Below are 13,983 nucleotides of genomic sequence, written 5' to 3' on the forward strand. Positions count from 1 at the left end.
TGTTCTTTTTTCCATTTCCAGGAGTGTATGAATGTTTTAGTTGGGCCACTTTCTTCGCTTTGTGACGCATGGCGCTGTAGTAGTCACAAACATATGGCTCGCAATTTTAGACGAACAGTTGGTAACAGGTAGGTTTTAAATTAAAATACAGAAAGTAGGTACAATTGAACATTTTATTTCGGTTGTTCCAATATGATACATGTACCTTTGTGAACTTATGGTTTCCGAGAACGCATGCTGTTACAGCGTGATTGCCCGTAAATATCACATTAATGCAATAAATGCTCAAAATGATGTCCGTCAACTTCAATGCATTTGGCAAAAGGTGTAACGATATTCCTCACCACAGCGAGTAGTTCACCTTCCGTAATGTTCGCACATCGTTGACAATGTGCTGACGCATGTTGTCAGGCGTTGTCGGTGGATCACGATAGCAAATATCCGTCAACTTTCCTCACAGAAAGGAATCCGGGGACGTCAGACCCGAAGAACCGTGCGGGCCGTGGTACGTGGTGCTTCGAAGACCAATCCACCTGTCATGAAATATGCTATTCAATACCGCGTCAACAGCAAGCGAGCTATGTGCCGGACATCCATCATGTTGGAAGTGCATCGCCATTCTGTCATGCAGTGAAACATCTTGTAGTAACATCGGTAGAAAATTACGTAGGGAATCAGCATACATTGCACGATTTAGATTTCCATCGATAAAATGGAGGCCAATTATTCTTCATCCCATAATGCCATACCATGCATTAACCAGCTGATGATGCCATTGTCGCAGCCATCGTGGATTTTCCGTTGACGAATAGTGCATATTATGCCAGATTACGTTACGATTGTTGGTGACTGACGCTTCGTTGCTAAATGGAATGGCCGGCCGGAGTGGCCGAGCGGTTAAAGGCGCTATAGTCTGGAATCGCACGACCGCTACGGTCGCAGGTTCGAATCCTGCCTCGGGCATGGATGTGTGTGATGTCCTTAGGTTAGTTAGGTTTAAGTAGTTCTAAGTTCTAGGGGACTTATGACCACAGCAGTTGAGTCCCATAGTGCTCAGAGCCATTTTGCTAAATGGAATGTGTGCAAATTATCTGTCATCGTCCCGTAATTTCTCTAGTGCCCAGTGCAGAACTGTACACGACGTTCAAAGTCGTCGCAATGCAATTCTTGGTGCATAGAAATATAGTACGGGTGCAATCGCTGTTGATGTAGTATTCTCAACACCGACATTTTTGAGATTCCCGATTCTCGCGCAGTTTGTCTGCTAATGATGTGCGGATTAGCCGTGACAGCAGCTAAAACACCTACTTGGGCATAATCATTTGTTGCAGATCGTGGTTGACGTTTCACATGTTGCTGAACACTTCCTGTTTCCTTAAATAACGTAACTATCCGGCGAACGGTCCGGACACTTGTATGATGTTGTCCAGGATACCGAGCAGCATACATAGCACACGCCCGTTGGTTAATTTGATCACAATAGCCATACATAAACACGATATCGACCTTTACCGCAGTTGGTAAACGCTCCATTTTAACACGAGTAATGTATCACGAAGCAAATACCGTCCGCACTGGCCGAATGTTACGTGATACCACGTACTGATATCGACCTTTTCCGCAATTGGTAAACGGTCCATTTTAACACGGGTAATGTATCACAAAGCCAACACCGTCCGCACTGGAGGAATGTTACGTGATACCACGTACTTATACGTTTGTGGCTATTACAGCTTCATATGTCTCAAAGGGAAAAAAGTGGTCCAACTAAAACATTCATATTTCTTTACGTACTACACGAATATGTAATAAAAAATGGGAGTTCCTATTTAAAAAGACGCAGTTGATATCCGTTTGACCTATGGCAGCGCGATCTAGCGGCCCAACTATAGTGCCATCTGGTTTCCCCCTTCAAGCTAGACAAGTTTCGATCTTTGTAGTTTTTTAGTTTGACGCTTATTTCGTGAGATATTTGGTCCGGTCACGGTCAAAGGACCCTTTAATATATATATATATATATATATATATATATATATATATATATATATATATATACTACTGTATGAAAGGACATTAGTGACAGAATTTACTGATGACATTGGTTTACAGAGTGAAAGTGAGAAACAATTACATGCTCTGATGAATGGATTGAACAGTTCCATGAACGTAACGTATGGGCAGAGAGCTAACGAAAGAAAAATTAATGTAATGGAAGTAGGCGAAATGTGAGTAGCCATAAATTTTAAGGTAAAAATGGGGAGCAATTCTTCTACTCCTAAACCAAAATAACATGTGACTGCCAAAGCAAGGAGAATGTAGGAAACAAATAGGGACTAGCAATTTCATTCCTGGCTTAAAGTAGTCTAGTAGTATCAATCATGGGTCCTAAATTCTGAGAACATATGTTTGGAGAATTGCATTGTATATAAATGGATCATGGGCTTTGAAAAAATTGGAAAAGGGAAAATAGCAGCGACTGAAGTGTAGTGTTCTGAAAAACGCTGAAAATTAAATACATTGACAAGATAGTAATAGAGGAAGATTTTTGCAGAATCAGCAAGGAAGACGATGATAGAGCATGAGCGACAGCATCTGAGAATAATTTTCGTGGTACTAGAGGAAGCTGTAGAGCCCAAAGCTGTAATGAAGACAGAGACTGGAATTTATCAAATAAATAAACCAGAACTTTATGTGTAGGAGCCACCAAGAGATGAAGGGATTAGTAAGGGAAAGAATCTGTAGCAGGCGTCATAAAATCGATCACAAGATTGACGAAAAGAACCCTTAAAATAAATGTTTAGTTGTAGGTAAATAGACTGAGTGATGCAGTGAATGCTGCTGTTCAGTGCAAGGACTAAAGCTATAGACTCATATTGTGCCATAAACCTGCCAGTATTCAGAATAGCCTCTGTTTCCAATCTGCACAATAATTTAAGGAGCAGGTAGTTATTGAATCAGTCACTGGCACATATCCGAAGCCCCACAGTCTATAACGTGTGCCACACTTATTGAAGGGTGCATGGTGAACGATTTGTATGCGATGGTGAAGGAGAATGGTTCCCAACCTTTCTGAGACTATTGTTTTTATAGGAGTTTTGTCAGACCACGAACTATTGAATCAATAAAATAACTAGTACTGCTTATTTCTAACAAGCTTTCTTTTATAGAATGAAGCAATTCTCAGTGCTTTGCGAGTGCTACGTTAAACTCTGCCTCAGGGAAGGAAGGTGACTGTCCACGTTGGGCCGGCCGCGGTGGTCTAGCGGTTCTAGGCGCGCAGTCCGGAACCGCGCGACTGCTACGGTCGCAGGTTCGAATCCTGCCTCGGGCATGGTTGTGTGTGATGTCCTTAGGTTAGTTAGGTTTAATTAGTTCTAAGTTCTAGGCGACTGATGACCACAGAAGTTAAGTCGCATAGTGCTCAGAGCCATTTGAACCATTTTTTTTATCCACGTTGAGGGCAGACAATTGTTACAAAACATGCTTCCTCTGTACCACTCCTTTGCCACTTCACACCCTACCCTTCCGTTTAAAATCAGCTTTTGATTTTCGAACTCTTTATTTTTGTAACAGCAGAAACTGGAAAACTTCACACTACAAGTGATTTATGCTGAAAACCACTGGCACTGATAAAATATCAATCAGCCAACTACAAAAGGAATTTTGTTGTCACCTGAACGAATTATCACCGATACTCGCATTCCTAAGTGTATAACAAGCGATAAAGCACGATATACAGGAAAGTGAATTGATTTTCTGTGTTTATTATTGCAAACAATACGTATATATCAACGAAATTTGTGAATGCTTGATAATCTAATATGCATCGTTGAAAAAAATCTGCCCGTCATGACGGAAGGGTTGATGGGATAAAATGTATCATAATGGTAATATTGTGTAAGTCCTACAGCAGTGCAGTAGCGATTAAATAGTTGTTTTGTACTGTCAGTTATTTCATTTACTGTTGCAAAATGAATACTAAATGAGTTCCTGGTTCATTGCAGAAAATGCCTATACCGAGGTGACGAAAGTCGTGAGATACCTGCTAACATCATGTCGGACCTCCTTTTGCTAGGCGTAGTGCAGCAACATGACGTAGGATTGATTCAGCAAGTCGATGGAAGCCCCCTGCAGAAATACTGAACCAAGCTGCCCTATTGCCGTCCGAAATTGGGAAAGAGTTGCCAGCGCAGGATTCTGTGCACGACCTGACCTCTTTATTACATCCCATTAATGTACAAAAGGATCCATGTCCGCGGATCTAGGTGGCTAAACGATGCACTAGATTCGGCCAGAATTTTCTTCAAGCCAATAGCGAACAATTGTGGCCTGGTGACAGGGCACATTATGATCCACAAAAATTCCAACCTTGTTGGGGTACATTAAGTCCGTGAACGACTGCAGATGGTTCCCAAGTAATTGAATAGAACCATTTCCAGACAATGATAGGTTCAGCGGGACCAGAGGACCCAGTCCATTCCACAGAAACACAGACTACATTACTATGGAACCATCTTACACAGTGTGTTGTTCACAACTTGGGTCCTAGGGTTTGTGGGGTTTGTGTCATACACGTATCGTACCATAGGCTATTACCAATTGAAATCTGGACTCATCTCACCACACCACGGTTTTCCAGCCGTCTACGATGCAACAGATGTGGTCACGAGCCCAGGAGAGCCGCTGCAGACGATGTTGTGTTGATGGCATAAGAGCTCACTGTGGTAATCTGCTGCCGTAGCCCATTGCATCTGCATCTTCATCTACGTGATTACTCTGCTATTCACAATACAGTGCCTGGCAGAGGGTTCAATGAACCACCTTCAAGCTGTCTCTCTACCGTTCCACTCCCGAACGGCGCGCAGGAAAAACGAGCACTTAAATATTTCTATATGAGCCCTGAATCCACTTATTTAATCGTGATGATCATTTCCCTCTATGAAGACGGGCGCAAACAGAATGTTTTCGCAATCGCAGGAGAAAACTGTTGATTGAAATTTCATGAGTAGGTCCCGTCACAATGGGTAACGCCTTTGTTTTAATCATTGCCACTGCAATTTACGTATAAAGTCTGTAGCACTATCTCCCCTGTTTCACGATAATACAAATCGAGCTGCCTTTCTTTGAACTTTTTCAGTGTCATCCGTCAGTCGCACCTGATGCGGATTCCACTCCGCACAGGAATACTCCAGAATAGGGTGGACAAGCATAGTGTAAGCAGTCTCTTTAGTACGCCTGTTGCACCTTCTTGGTTTGTTCTATCCACAACATTATCTATGTGATGGTTCCAATTTAGGTTATTTGTAATTGTAATTCCTAGCTATTTAGTTGAATTTACAGCAAAATTTCGCCGCACTCTCCTAACGAATACGCTCGCCGTACGTTCGATATTCATTTATGCTGTTATTTCATGCAGTGCTGCTTATCTATTAGCACTGACAACTCTACGCGATTGCCGCTGCTCTCTGTCGTTAAGTGAAGGCCGTCGGGTAATGCGGTTACCGTGGTGAGGGGCAATGCCTGAAATTTAGTATTCTCGGCTGACTCTTGACACCATGGCTCTCGGAATATCGAATTCCCAAATGATTTCCGAAATGGAATGCCTGATGTGTGTAGCACCAACTACCATCCTGCGTTCAAAATCTGTTAGCTCCCGTCGTGCGGTCATAATCATGTCGGACATGATTTCACGTGAATCACCTGAGTACAAACGACAGCTCTACCAAAACACTGCACTCTTATACTTTGTATTCGCGATAATACCGCCGTTTGTATGTGTGCATATCGCTAGCCCATGACTTTTGTCACCTCAGAGTACAACTCAGAGATGGCATTTTCGTCAGATATTTAAAAGTAATTATATGACATTTATGTCTAAGTTTTATTGTCATAGATCCATCTGACAAAGTACGAAGTATGTGTAGTCAGTAGGCAATGTGAGGGAGATATTGTTCTTAAATTTTTTTAACAAGCTGTAGTATCCACCACATTTTGTCACGCATTAACATTGGTATCTGAAGAAAAATGTTATTCGTAAATTGTATATTCGATAGTTCAGTCTTAGGAAATAGTGTAGTTAGTAATGTGTTAAACACAATCGAACCTTAAGTTTTTACTCCTTACAAAATTTCATTTTACCTCTCAGGCGGTAACAACCCCAGGCTGGGAACAACCGATCCATATGTTCCACAGAATTTCGGTTCTTTTAAGATCTAGAGAAAATGGGAGGATATGTGTCAGCTAAGTACTTGGATACTTTTCGGCAATTATCCTCTTTCTTAACCGTATATGATAAGCTATTTCTCTGCCGGAAACTCCCAATGATCTCCTGTAGCCATCCTTAATTAGTTATTTTGCTCTTCCTGCCGGTCTCATTTTTGAGACGTTTGTATTCCTTTTTGCCTGTTTCATTTACTGTATTTTTATATTTTCTCCTTTCATCATTTAGTGTCAGTATCTCTTCTGTTAACCAAGGATTTCTTAGCCCACGTCTTTTCACCTACTTCATTCTCTGGGGCTTTCACTATTTCATCTCCCAAAGCTATTCATTTTTGTTCTACTGTGTTTCTTTTCCTTGTATTAGTCAATCGCTCACTAATGCTCTCTCTGAAACTCTCTACAATCACTGGTTCTTTCAGTTTATCCAGGTCCCATTTCCTTAAATTTCTACCTTTTTGCAGTTTCTTCAGTTTTAATCTACAGTGATTTTATACACAAGTAAAAACATTTACCAAGTATCATTATTTGCACGGTTAATTCAAAACAAGAGCAGAAGCGGTTTCAATTCGAGAGATTAATCTGAATTCGGCAAGACACGTTTTATAAAATGCCATTTACATTTTGTTGTTGACATTGATTCTTCCTTACATGATACTAACTTTTTGGAGAGTTGGTGCTGTGCGGCACACGTATGTATTAAAAAATGGTTTAGTAATGTGCTTAATAGTTAAGTGTTAGAATGCATCACTTTTTGATAGCGTAAATACATTTCTGCAGATGTTGCTTACGCATTTTTAACAATAACAGCAAAAACTAATTGTAGACAGACTTCTGAAAATGAATTTTATCGTTCGAATTCGTAAGAGTCTATACAGAATGAACATATTAATTACTTTAACTTCTCGTATGTTTACACATTCACTGTATCATGGCGTCAGTACTGGAGAAAGCAGATTTTATTAGAGATGCAGCATGCAGATTGAAATACTTTTATTTTCTTTTATGCTCATTACCATTTTGCTCATGGGAACGACAAATGAAGGTCAATAATGTATAGAGAGTCGTACTAACCTTTGCGATAGCTGGTGAGGATAGATTTTGTTATAAACTTTTTTGCCGTCACACTCGCACTAAATCAGTGAATTGCGGTTTCGCGAGAGGAAAGATCCCGTGTGATTAGGGCCGACACTACAATCAATATATATTGTTTGGACAATGTGATGACCCATATTCAGAATGAAACCGCTTGTAACATCAAAAAAGAAAAACCAGTGCTAATGACCTGGAATAAATCTTATGTGGTAATTAATCATAAATTCAACAGTGGTCTCATCACCTAAAACCACCTACAGATAAAGGCATAACGTGAGGAAGCGATGGTATAGTCATCGGATTTGCTTTAGAAGGAGAGTGGCAACAGATGTGTCTCGGTACCATCATTTATATCAACTGTTGTTTTCCTGTGGCAGATAGAGTACACAATTCGTTCTGAAAGCTTATGTCCGATTTCTTTGTCTCTTCTGTCGAATCACAGACTGTCGTTCTATCTATTATCACTTGTTTACAACTGGGCATTTAATTGTATCCTTCCTTCCTTCTGGTTAATCACATCAGTTAAGGTTTATGGATTAGATGAAGTTCGTATAAAAGTGATAACAGGAAATGTTCTACATTTCACTAATAGAAACGTGATGAGTTCGAAAGTTTCTTAGGGATTATATAATTTGTATAGTCTAAATAAAACCGTGAAAACAGATAACACGAATTTTCAAATAAATCCTCGTAGTTGCTCATGGAAAATTATCTGTTTTAAGCTTTTTGAGAATGTGGATCGAAAACTTCTTTGTTTCTTGCTGTCGTGTTTTTGTATTATAAAAGTGAATATATTGCGTCGAGCAGTTAATAGATCAGGATAAATAACATGGAATAAAACTTTGCTACGTTTCAGAAAAAGATCCAGTGCAAATTGGCTAATGTTATCTACTGCAAATGGGGTCCAACTCGTTAGACTAGCAATGCAGAGATGATGTTGGAGAAAAAGCGTGTATTATTAAAAATTTGTTATACCACTTTTCATCAGGGGTGACACTTTGACCTGATAATAAAATTCTCTTGAAACGAGTATTGCTGCAGAGAGAAATACTCTGAAATTAGTGTGTGTCTCACGCAACGTTTGCTCGGTTATTAAATTGAACTGCACCGTCCGTCCGCAACTCTTCACTGCGTACATGCCTGTTAATTACCCAGAGACTGTCTGTACACAAAAGCTCTGCTTCTGTTATACACTGCGCTATGTAAGCAATTTTCAATCTTCCGGGATACCTGCGGGACGTAACACTAATTTACTGCGAACGCAGTCAATCAGAGGGTGTGAACAGTTACATCACATAAGTGTCGTCCTTCCTAATATTGCCATGGGCTGATTAAATACCCTTTGTCTGTGCTCTGGAGGAAACCAAACAGTATAGTACGTGCTTTGATGTATCTACCGCACTTCAGAGGTCAGTAGTGCTTACGTATTCCGTACAGCAAATGAACTAATCCACGTGTTTATCTTTATATGTTTAGAAGGAATACATCAACAATATTGCTACCCTGATACTTAGCCAAACTTTCAGGTATGCTGCCTTGATGAAACCTGGAGATACGGAAAAATAATTAATATTATGGGACATGTGCTCCATCTAAGCAATCAAATTGAAGGCTGGTAGTTTTGTGCCATACACTTTTCGCATATTTTTGTTTATGCAGCATATTCATAGGCCTGTAATACATATTTGTTTTACGGATATTATGACTGCGGTATGTAACAGTACAATTATGTTATTATACTAGTGGGGTTCAATAAGCAAAGTAACACATTTTTTTCTGAAAGCGGGTTTGTTTTGTTCAAAATACCAATACACCATATTATTCCGCGTCCTTTTTACTACAAAACCCAATTTTTCAACGTATTCTGTATTTAATGCGAAGGCTTTAAGCCACTCTACAGTGACACCCTATATGCCCGCATGGTACCAATCTACCGGACGGCTAAAGAGCCGTCGTCTTGTGGCATCAATGACCTGTCCGTCATCCAAGTATTGCTTCCCGCGGAGCGCGTGCTTCATTGGGCCAAGCGGGTGGAAGTCGGAAGGTGAGAGATCCTGGCTGTTGGGTGGATGAGGAAGAATATTACAATGAAGTTCTGTGAACTCCTCTCGGGTGCGTAGATTTCTGTGAGGTCTTGCGTTGTCATGGAGAGGCGGAACTTCGTTTGAATTTTTGTGCCATTGAACACACTGAAGTTGTTTCTTAAATATCCTGAGGACAGTACAGCTGTGCGCGGCCGGCCGGTATGCAGGTGATCCAATAGGTTTATGCGACCTTGTTGCGATGATGTCAAACGCCTGGTCAACGATTCACTGTGCCTTTGTTCTCTGCCAGTCTCCGTAGACATTCTGCAAGCGACTATTAATATCTGCGACCGTCTAGTTTCACAGCAAAAGAAGCTCAGTGACAGCTCTCTGCTTGCAACGCCCCTCAGTTACAGACGCCATTTTAAAGGCTACGTATAGCGCCGCCACCTATCGGAACTTCATGAAGCTACAGAGGCTAAAGCGGTGTTATTCCACAAAGTTAAGCAACAAAATTAGCATTTTTTTCGACCAAAATTAACCTAGAAAAAGAAAATGTTTTGCATTACTTATTGAATGTCACTCACATGTCTGTGTTTATTATTGTCAGGTGAGAAACAGCTTTTTGCAGCCCCAGCTTCATGAGGTTAAATAACTATTTAGTTATAGTTAAGGAATTCAAGAATGTAGACAGAAAATAACAGCTGGTAAGCAAAAAGAGAGACTTTGCTGAGAGATAAAAAAGATGTTCTGGGTTGATGGAGAGAATACTTCGAGGGAATTCTGGAGGCCAATCCCACCATGAATGGGTAGCCATTATACACTACTGGCCATTAAAATTGCTACACCAAGAACATATGCAGATGATAAACGGATATTCATTGGACAAATATATTATACTACAACTGAGATGTGATTACATTCTCACGCAATTTGGGTGCATAGATTCTGAGAAATCAGTACCCAGAACAACCACCTTCGGCCGTAATAACGGCCTTGATACGCCTGGGCATTGAGTCACACAGAGCTTGGATGGCGTGTACAGGTACAGCTGCTCATGCAGCTTCAACACGATACCACAGCTCATCAAGAGTAGTGAGTGGCGTATTGTGACGAGCCAGTTGCTCGACCACCATTGAACAGACGTTTTCAATTTGTGAGATATCTGGAGAATGTGCTGGCCAGGGCAGCAGTCGAACATTTTCTGTATCCAGAAAGGACCGTACAGGACCTGCAACATACGGTAGCGCATTATCCTGCTTAAATGTAGGGTTTCGCAGGGATCGAATGAAGGGTAGAGCCACGGGTCGTAACAGATGTGAAATGTAACGTCCACTGTTCAAAGTGCCGTCAATGCGAACAAGAGGTGACCGAGACGTGTAACCAGTGACACCCCATACCATCACGCCGGGTGATACGCCAGTATGGCGATGACGAATACACGCTTCCAATGTGCGTTCACCGAGATATCACCAAACACGGATGCTACCATCATGATGCTGTAAACAGAACCTTGGTTCATCCGAAAAAATGACGTTTTGCCATTCGTGCACCCAGGTCCGTCGTTGAGTACACCATCTCAGGCGCTCCTGTCTGTGATGCACCGTCAAGGGTACCCGCAGCCATGGACTCCGAGCTGATAGTCCATGCTGCTGCAAACGTCCTCGAGCTGTTCGTGCAGATGGTTGTTGTCTTGCAAACGTCCCCATCTGTTGACTCAGGGATCGAGACGTGGCTGCACGATCCGTTTCAGCCATGCGGATAACATGCCTGTCATCTCGACTGCTAGTGATACGAGGCTGTTGGGACCAGCACGGCGTTCCGTATTACCCTCCTGAATCCACCATATTGTGATAATAGTCATTGGATCTCGAGCAACGCGAGCAGCAATGTCGCGATACGATAAACCGCAGGCAACGCCGGTCAACTGCTGTTTGTCTATGAGAAATCGGTTGGAAACTTTCCTCATGCCAGCATGTTGTAGGTGTCGCCACCGGCGCCAACCTTTTGTGAATGCTCTGAAAAGTTAATCATTTACATATCACAGCATCTTCTTCCTGTCGGTTAAATTTATCGCCTGTTGCACGTAATTTTCGTGGTGTAGCAATTTTAATGGCCAGTAGTGTACTATACCGCAGATCCAGAAATAGAAGAACCAACATTAGAGGAAGAACGGAAGGTAGTATATTGTATAAAAAATTACGAAGCACCAGGAACTGATGAAATAATTGCAGAATCGCTAAAAAATAAGTATGGAACTGATCTTCATAAGTAGATCCGAAAATTTATTAAGTTGATTTGGAATCAGGAAAGAATCCCAGAAGAATGGTCCTTAAGTGTTGTTCCATTAATACACAAGAAAGGAGACAACACCTGCTCTTCAAATTACCGAGAAATTACCATGCTGAATGTATTCTATAAAGTCTTCTCTACTATTTCTACAACAGGTTAGCACAATGATAGAAGAGATTCTGGGGGAGTATCGGTGCAGATTTCGGCCTAATAGGTAAACAACAGATCATATATTTCTGTTGAGGCAAATACATGAAAATGCATGTGAGTGTAACACTGAGCTTCACAACCTCTAGGTAGGCTTCAAGCAGCGCTTTGATAGTATCGATAGAGCACAAATGCTAAATGATTTGTTGCTGCTTGGTGTACTATCGAAGTATGTCTCAGTTATTCAAGCAACATTGTCTGGTTCCAAGGCTGCAGAGGGAGTGGATGGAGAACTGAGCAATTTGTTTAGCGTTAGTAAGAGAGTCAGACAAGGGGACGCACCCTCTACAATGCTTTTCGATCTTACTCTCTGACTCTTGAAGCACCCATGCGGAAGCTTCAGATATCTGGTTACAGAGGCACCAAGTCGGCCCAGATATGCGCATACGCTGATGATGTAGCAATTATTAGTAGAAGAAGGGACAACATGCGACCTAAAAGAAGCCAAAGAACCTTGAGTCCTTCTATAAGTACAACAAAGCCTAAGTACATGAATTTCACAGGGAAGGAAAATAATAACTTGGATAGCCTACCAGTAGGCGGTTTAAATTTTGAACTTTGACTTTTGGGGTTCTAATATTAACAGCACAGATTCCATGTCAACTGAAATAAAGTGGTAATAAATGCTGACACACGTTCAAGAAATTTTTGGCCACTAGGTTATTAAACAGGTCATGATTAGGCTTATTGTAAACTACGGGTGCGAAACATGGATGCTAAACGGTGGATAGATGATGTGGAAGAAGAAATAGTCTCTCAGAGTCCGCCGATGGATGCGAACTCGCTACGGTCGCAGGTTCGAATCCTGCCTCGGGCATGGATGTGTGTGATGTCCTTAGGTTAGTTAGGTTTAAGTAGTTCTAAGTTCTAGGGGACTGATGACCTTAGAAGTTAAGTCCCATAGTGGTCGGAGCGATTTGCACCATTTGATGAGAACTGCGATGGAGAGGGCGGAATGGAGGAAACTTGTTGATGAGGCTAAAACCCACACAGGGTTGTAATGCCGTGAGAAGAAGAAGTTATAGCTGCGATGTGTGCTCTACTTAATCCATATGCGCCATCCTGGGGATGTTAGATTTTCGGGGTTTTCTAACTCATTTCAACTGAGCACCTCACTTTCACTGATCACTGTGTGTGTGTGTGTGTGTGTGTTCATTGTGTGTTTACTGTATCTATTGTTGCTTCTTGTCGCTGTTTGTCTTTTCGATGTTTGTCCTTTACTTGTATTTTATTGTCTGCATGCTGTTTTACATGCGGTGCTAGTCCTTTGCCCATGTTGTAGCGTCCTCTTCTGCTGCCGTGTCGAGGGAAGCCATAATAATGATCACTACGTTGACAATCCGCGCTACTCTCGGAAATGCTCTTGTGGCTTCTTGTTTCATTCCAAGGAATCCCATGAGCAGTCCATATGTAAGTGACTTTGCTGTGCGATCCTGCATGGCAGAATGAAAAATAACAGTCCTCTTGGCTGCATGTGTTTTTGGGTCATTTCAGTCACACATGGCGATGAGTACGGTCCTATTGAAACCATCGATTCCATATTCACCTTAAAGTTGTGGTCCCCCGTCATCTCGCCGGCAGAAATATCACGTAGCAACAGATGTAAGTCCCTATGGGCCATGGTCCTGTGGTTGTCGAATTTTGACACATACTGGTAAATGTTCTTGCTTTTCACTGGTGACATAACACGACTGAAACTGCTAGCGTGGATTTCGGATGAGTTGAAGGTAACAGGCCACAGAAACATATAGTTTAAAAGAATTTCACAGCCTTTTATATGAGTCTCTGATTTAGCAAACTTCACAAGCATAGCAAAACTCGTTAAACCTTAATATTTGCGCAAGTTGCTCGCCCCTGGTGGGTGAGTGGTTAGCGCGACGGACTGTCTTACCTAACGGCCCGGGTTCGATTTCCGGCTGGGTCGGAGATTTTTTCCGCTCAGGGACTGAGTGTTGTGTTAGCTTTATCATCCTCATTTCATCCCCATCGACACGCAAGTCACCGAAGTGGCGTCAACTCGAAAGACTTGCACCAGGCGAACGGTCTACCTGGCGGAAGGCCGTAGCCACACGGCATTTCCATTTTCATTTGCGCAAGTTGAACCAACTTGACACAAATTTTTTGAAAAAATGCAGTCAACAAGCATTAA

The sequence above is a fragment of the Schistocerca americana genome, chromosome 5 (genome assembly GCF_021461395.2).
Source record: "Schistocerca americana isolate TAMUIC-IGC-003095 chromosome 5, iqSchAmer2.1, whole genome shotgun sequence".
Taxonomy (NCBI): Eukaryota; Metazoa; Arthropoda; class Insecta; order Orthoptera; family Acrididae; genus Schistocerca; species Schistocerca americana.